Source organism: Pipistrellus hanaki (genome assembly GCF_964339955.1).
Source record: "Pipistrellus hanaki genome assembly, chromosome: 2".
NCBI lineage: Eukaryota > Metazoa > Chordata > Mammalia > Chiroptera > Vespertilionidae > Pipistrellus > Pipistrellus hanaki.
The window spans coordinates 3,976,763-3,983,962 of record NC_140504.1 but is presented as its reverse complement, the minus strand read 5'-3'; the positions used below and the strand labels follow the sequence as shown (position 1 = coordinate 3,983,962).

Below are 7,200 nucleotides of genomic sequence, written 5' to 3'. Positions count from 1 at the left end.
AGGTTCTCTGAGGCTCCCCCAGGCCGGGAGCCTGGTGTGTTGGCCCTGCTGGGGCCCAGGGCGGCCCCTCTGTGGGACGTGGGACATGGGACGTGGCCCGGCCCAGGCTGGTCAGTTAGGGTGTTCTGGCCTCCAGGGAGGTGAGGCTGTTTGGGGACATTGGACTGTCTCTTAGATCAATATGGGCTTCCCGCCCTGGCTGGTTTGGCTCCGTGGATAGAGCGTTGATCTGTTGACAGAAGGGTCCCAGGTTCAGTTCTGGTCAGGCAACAAGCCCGGGTTGAGGGCTCCATCCCCAGCGGGGCGTGTGCAGGTGGCAGCTGATGGGTGATCCTTTCTTATCATTGGTGTTTCTCCCTCTCCTTCCTTTCTGGTGTAGATATGACAGGCTTCCCCTCAGGGCCCTAAGCAGGGGAGGCCAGGAGCAGCAGCAGGTGAAGGGGTGAGGCCATTTGTCTAGACAGCCTTTTGGGGCGCCGCCTCCAGGGGCCGGGGTCAGGCCTGAGGAGCAGAAGCTGGGAGTCATGGGGTCTCTTTTTCCTTTTTTTTACAGTGTAAATTTTTATATTTAGAATTAGGCAGCTGGACTCAGTTTAGATGATTCCAATTTTGTTGGCAACATCCAAAGCATCATAGTCAGGAGCCAGTGGAACATATGCCTTCTTCTTGCCATCAGGCCTGATCAGGGTGTTGACCTTGGCCACATCAATGTCATAGAGCTTCTTCACAGCCTGTTTGATTGGTGCTTGTTGGCCTTGACATCCGCAGTGAACACAAGTGTATTAATGTCTTCTATCTTCTTCGTGGCCGACTCGGTGGTCAGGGGAACGTGATGATGGCATAGTGGTCAAGCTTGTTTCTCCTGGCTGAGCTCTTCTGAGGATACTTAGGCTGCCCCGGAGCCTTAGTGTCTTTGGCCGTCGGAAGGTGGGGGACATGCGGATCTTCTTCTCCTTCTTCTCCTTCTTCTCCTTCTTCTCCTTCTTCTCCTTCTTCTTCTTCTTCTTCTTCTTCTTCTTCTTCTTCTTCTTCTTCTTCTTCTTCTTCTCCTTCTTCTCCTTCTTCTCCTTCTCCTCCTTCTCCTCCTCCTCCTCCTCCTCCTCCTCCTCCTCCTCCTCCTCTTTCTTGTGGCCGTGGACGCCTTTCAACACTGCTTCCTTTGCCTTCAAAGCCTTTGCTTTGGCTTCGGCTTTGGGAGGGGCAGGGGCTTCCTTCTTTGCTTTTGGCGCCATCTTTGTAAAAAGCGCCCTGGGCTTTTTCTGAAGAGATAGCCACGCCTGCCTCCTGGTCACTGGGTCTCCTGATGTTTCAAGGGAGGAAGGAGATCTTTCTTTTCTACCAAATCACCAGAATCTTAATATTGGCAACTCATTCAAAGCTTAGACTTTTTTTTAATTTTTATTTTGTAACTAGAGGTCTGGTGCACAAATTTGTGCATGGGTGGGGTCTGGCCACCTGCCCCGATCAGGGCTGATCGGGTGGGGCTGGCTGAGGGGAGGGACGCAAGAGGTTGTCCAGCCGGCCCTGCCCCTGATTGGGGTGGGGGGTGATCGGTGGTGAGATCAGGGGTGACCGGAGGGGAGGAAGAGTCCTGCCCCCTGGTCGAATTCCCAATCGAGGGGACAATTTGCATATAAGCCTTTTATTATATAGGATCGTTTGGTTGGCCCGACCAAATAAATCTATGGGCTAGATCTGTCCTGTGAGTACTCCTGTCTCCGAATGCACCCAACAAAACCGAATGTCAGGGCCAGGGCTGGGGGCCCACAGCTGCTAATGTGCGAGAGGCGTCCCAGGGGAGCAAGCGCTTCCTCAACGCAGGATGTTGCGTGCGGTCAGCTGGCGATGGCGATTGGCTCCACTCTGGGGGGACAGCCTTGAGGTGGAGCACGCTGCTAGGGTCCTGAGTCCTGAATGATATTCACCCTGAATGTTTTGTTGTGCTTTTTCTTAGTAGACTATAAGACCCCTGAGGGTAGACCTAACAGAGACCTAAGTCTGTGTTAGTTTTCCATGGAACCAATTACCACAACTTTGGCGGCTAAAGACAACGGAGAACCACCGCCTGCTTCTGAGGCCGGAGGTCTGCCTAGTCTCGCTGGGCTAACTCCGCGCTGTTGGCGGGAGGCTCACATGGGGAGTCACTTCCTTGCTTTTCCCAGCTCCGGGCGGCGGCCCGCACCCCTTGGCTCCTGGCCCCATCACTTGGCTCTGCACCGTGTCCTCCAACTGGCCCGGGTTGGAGGCAGCAGCGTAGCAGCCCTGGAGGTGAGCTCGGGGTCGGAGTCCCAGCTCGCCACCTGTGGGACCCAGGCAAACTCCATCGCCTCTTTTTATATTATTGAGATAGAATGGACACAGAACATCCTGAGTTTAAGGTATACAACATATTGATTTGTTACATGTACAGTATAGTGTTATATGATTGTATTGTAGCATTAGCCAACACTTCTGTAATGTCACATAATTATTATTTCTTCTAGTCCCATTACCTACTTTTTTAAAAAAGGTATTTTATTATATTTTTTGTTAATCCTCACCTGAGGATATTTTTCCAATGATTTTTAGAGACAGTGGAAGAAAGAGGGAGAGACAGAGAGAAACATTGATGTGAGAGAGACACATTGATTGGTTGCCTCCTGCACACCCCCCCTACAGAGGCTGGGGAATTGAGCCTACACCTGAGCTATGTGCCCTTGACTGGAATCGAACCTGGAACCCTTCAGTCAAAGGGCCGATGCTCTATCCACTAGAGCCAAACCGGATAGGGCTAGTTCCATCACCACTTGATGTGTCAGGTCCACACCTGTGCAAAGGGTTTGCCTGCCTGTGGTGCTTAGGTCGGTGGGGCTGATACATGGGGGTGGGGTGGGGGTGGGGTTCAGGGCAGTCTGGCACAGGGTCAGGGTGACCAGCTGTCTCATCGGCCCACTGGGACCTGGGACTCTCACTGTTGACACTTGGGCAGACCCAGGCAAACAGGGGTGAGTTGTCACCTGAGTTATTGTTTAGGAAGCTCTAGCTACCATCACCCTCTTACATGGCAATGCCCACACATGTGGGCAAGGGAAGGGGGGCGGAGTGGTGTTCGGGGGAGGGAGGGCTGGAAGCCTGACCTGCTAGGGGAGAGAGCCTTTGGGATTTGATTTCCTCAATGAACTTAAAGGGATTCCCTCCCTCTGTGATCCGAGGACCTCAAAAAGGGGAAGACTCAAAGCCCCAGCACCCTGCTCCCCGGCGCCCCCGCCCCCCGCGCCCCCGCCCCCCAGCACCCCCACTCCCCAGCATGATGGGTGCTGTTGCTTTGCCGACAGGAAGTTTGGGGGCCAGGGATGTTCATTTACAAACCCCGCGTTTGGGAGTTCTGTTCCCCGGGCTGACATTGCTGAGGATGCGCGGTGGTTTACAGCCCCCGCAGGCGCCGTTAGCTGGTGCGGAGCCGGAGAAACCAATATCCCAGCCCCGTTCCCGAGCAGCGGCTCCGGGGACCGGCGGCTCTCGCTGCCTCCGCACAAGCCCCGCTCCCCGCACAGGGGCCGCCGCACGCCATGGTCGGCAAACTGCGGCTCGAGAGCCACATGCGGCTCTTTGGCCCCTTGACGGTGGCTCTTCCACAAGATACCACGGCCTGGGCGAGTCTATGTTGAAGAAGAGGCATTAGAAGTTTAAGTTTAAAAAATGTGGCTCTCAAGCCGAAACCGGTTTAGCTCAGTGGATAGAGCCTTGGCCTGAGGACTGAAAGGTCCCCGGGTTCGATTCCGGTCAAGGGCATGTACCTTGGTTGCAGGCATATTTCCAGTAGGGGGTGTGCAGGAGGCAGCTGATTGATGATTCTCTCTCATTGATGTTTCTGGCTCTCTCTCCCTCTCCCTTCCTCTCTGTAAAAAAATCAATAAAATATATTTAAAAAAAAATTTGGCTCTCAAAAAAAAAAAAAACCCTCAATCATTGTCCTATTGGTATTTGGCTCTGTGGACTGATGAGTTTGCTGACCACTGGCCTAGAGGAAAACAGAGCATGTCAGGATGGAGTCTCACACACCTGCCTCTCCAGAAAATCAGTGAGCACCTCTGCCCTCTGGAGTGCAATGCTCATTGATCGGCTCCACTTCCGCTTCTGCTGTCTGTCCGCCCTCTCCCCACACTGCATGACGGGGTCACTGTCTCCCCACAATCCCGTGCTCCCCGCACCCCTGGGCGCCGTCCCTGAAGCATCAGCCTGAGGCCTCCGTCCTTCCTGACTGTAACTGGAAAATGCTGAGCAAAATCGGTGCACACGCACATGCATAGACATGTGTGTTTATAATTGGGACGGTTTCTCCAAACAGTGCTTACCCTTCGTGTACGTGAGGCACACTGAGGCTTGTGATTCTTGTCTCTGTACACGCATGCATATGACACATGACCACATATGCATGTGTGCCCATTGCTGGCCAAGTTTATCAGCACAGCGCTTAGCTATGTATCCTGACAGCTCCTGTTTACTCTGTGTTCATTTTTGTCCATGGCTGGCTGTGAGCATCTGCACTGATTTCATAACTTTCTGGCAGGTGGCAGCCCATACTCAACTCAGGTCTTGAAGGAGTGGGGGCAGGAAGGCGTGAGGCCCGCCGTGCAGGGCGGTGGACGGGGTGGGCCTGCTCCCAGTGGCTTCCGCATTGGCTGCTCTCCCTTTCCTCCTGGCCTGCCCTCTGCCTGCTTCCCGTCTCCCCAGGCTCTTCTTAAAACATATATTTTGTTTATTTATTTTTTTTTTTTCAGAGAGGAAGGCAGAGGGATAGAGAGAAACATCGATGAGAGAGAGACATCGATCAGCTGCCTCCTGCACACCTCCCTGCGGGGTGTGTGTGTGTGTGTGTGTGTGTGTGTGCCCGCAACCAAGGTACATGCCCTTGACTGGAATCAAACCTGGGAAACCTAGAGTCTGCAGGCCGGCGCTCTATCCACCGAGCCAAACCGGTCAGGGCCCAGATTCTGACTCTTTTTTTTCAGGTTGCTGGGCCTCCTGCGCTGTGTTCTGTCAGCTGACGGGAGGCGGGCGGGAAGCCCTGGGACCTGCTGTTAGCTGGCAGCCCGGCGGTCACGCAGGTGGTGGGCATCTCACTCAGTTACTGGGCAGCTCCGGGCGGTGGGAGGGCAGCGGGCAGCCTTTCAGACCCCGCCCCGCCCCCCCGCCCCTGGCCTGCATTTCCACCAGAGGGTCCGAGGCGTTCATTTGCCTTTCGTTGAGCCCGTGGTTTAAGGGAAGCGCTGGGCTCCGATGAAGCTGTGAACGGAAAACACACTCTCCTTCGGGGGAACTGGCTCCTTAGAGCTCCGCGGTCAGCCTGCCCTCGTCAGCGTACTTTTCGGAAGTCATTGGGTGTGAAATGGATTTTGTGTTTTATTTTTATTTTTTCCATTAATTTATCTTTATTGTTGAAAGTATTACAGGTGTCTCCTCTTCCCCCTCCCCCCCATGACCCCTTTCCTCCCCACTGCCTTCCCCTCCCCAGGCCTGGCCCCCACTATCATCTGTGTCCACGGGTACAAAACAGATCCAGAGGTGTGGAAGGCTGCACATGCCTTTTTGAATTAGTGTTTCCTTTTTCTTTGGGTAAACATCGGAAATGCCCTCATTTTGAGTTTGTGTTTTAAAATGCGGGAAGTGACCAAGCTGAAGTGGGTGTTTCCTTTGTGGCTATTTCCCAGTTTTCTTGCCTGTTCTCTTTGTGTCTGTGTGTGCGGGGGTGTGGGAGCGGGGTGAGGGTTGAGGTAGTTGGTCTGTGGGCCCGTGGACAGCCGGTGGGCTGGAGGGAGGGGTATAATTCCGCTGGTGAAGTTGGGGATTTCTGAGGAAGCACAGCTAAGGGGTAGACTGTGCTGTATCGGTAGTGAGCTCCCCATTCCTCTAAGTACCCAAGCCAAATGGCCCAACCAAAGCTCCTGAAGAGCACCCTGTGAGTGTCTAAGCCTTCGCACAGGCCTGTGCGCAGTAAGGGCTCAGCACAGGCTTGCCGTGTACGTTTTTGAGGTTTCCTCCCGGGATGAAGCTCAGGAAGTGTGACCGTTAGAGAAGACATTGAGGGCACAGTGTCTTCCTCAGCCTTTCAGCCTCTGAACCATGGTCGCCACCCGGCGGTCCGCAGACCACGAGTGGTCCGTGAGGTCGGAGAGGTTGGCGTGGCGACCACTGCCCTGAACTACCGCAGACCGAGGGTGTGCACGTTCCCAAATCTCAGCTCAGCTGCTCATCGCGGGCACACGTCCCGGGCCACCTGCTTCCTAGGCGGGACCTCCCAGGGGCTGCTCACCGCCCTCTGCCAGGAGCTGAGTCCGCTTTCCTTGTTCTCCTCACGGGAGCAGAAATGGGAGCGTGCCGTGTCCATCTCTGGCATCACACGTGTGCTGACCTGCCCTGGCCTCCTGGAGCCTCGCCTAGCCTCCCCTCCCCTCCCTGCCTTTCCTAACCTTGCCTCCCTGCCTCTCCAGCCTGGCCTTCGCTAGCCTGGCCTCCGCTAGGTGGCCTCTCTCAGCCTGGCCTCCCCGGGCCTGGCCTCCCAGCGAATGGCATTCCATGGGGCCTGATAGACACGGAGCCATGGTCTGCGGCTGCTTCCTGGTGCAAAGCCGAGCTGAGGGGTGGCAACAGAGGCCATAAGGCCCCCAATACCCAGCATCCAATTCTCTGGCCCTTTAAGGACATGTCTGTTGACCCTGGGCCTACAGGAGAAAGATGCAGGACAGACGCACAGCACAGAAGGCCGGACATGGTCTGTGTGGCAGCTGTGACAGAACACCACATGGACGTTTCTTTCTCGCAGCTCTGAGGCCTGGCAGGCGAGACCAGGTGCTGCCGAGTCCGTGGCTGGCGAGGACACGTGGCCAGGCCCTCGCGCCTTCTCGCCGTGTCCTCCTCACGACCTCGTCACCTCCCAAAGGCTCCACTTCCTAATGCCATGGCGCTGGGGACCAACATCTCCACGTGTGAACCTTGGGGGGTTAGAGGGTACAAATACTCTGTGGCCTAGGCGTTTGGACTCCCACACGTCTTTTCTGGGGTTCACAGTTCAGCCCATAGCAGGGTCCCAGGGCCCAAGGTCTTGCTGATCTACGTGGCTGGACGGCGTACATCCGGAGGCTGAGGGATCCATGCCCCTGGCCTGTGGGTCATCGCCTCCCGGAGGCAGGAGTGACACCCCGGCAGGCCCAGAGGGGTCAC

At 55.5% G+C, this 7,200-nt stretch overlaps 1 pseudogene across 1 annotated transcript; it reads right to left on the bottom strand.

Annotated features, from left to right (window-relative positions):
• Nucleotides 1–565: 565 nt before the first annotated feature.
• On the bottom strand, nt 566–1,241 carry LOC311616900 (large ribosomal subunit protein uL23-like; annotated as a pseudogene). The gene is made up of 2 exons: nt 1,122–1,241; nt 566–950 (listed from the first exon to the last, which is right to left on the bottom strand). The product of its transcript is annotated as a large ribosomal subunit protein uL23-like (transcript).
• Between the last annotated feature and the right edge of the window lie 5,959 nt (nt 1,242–7,200).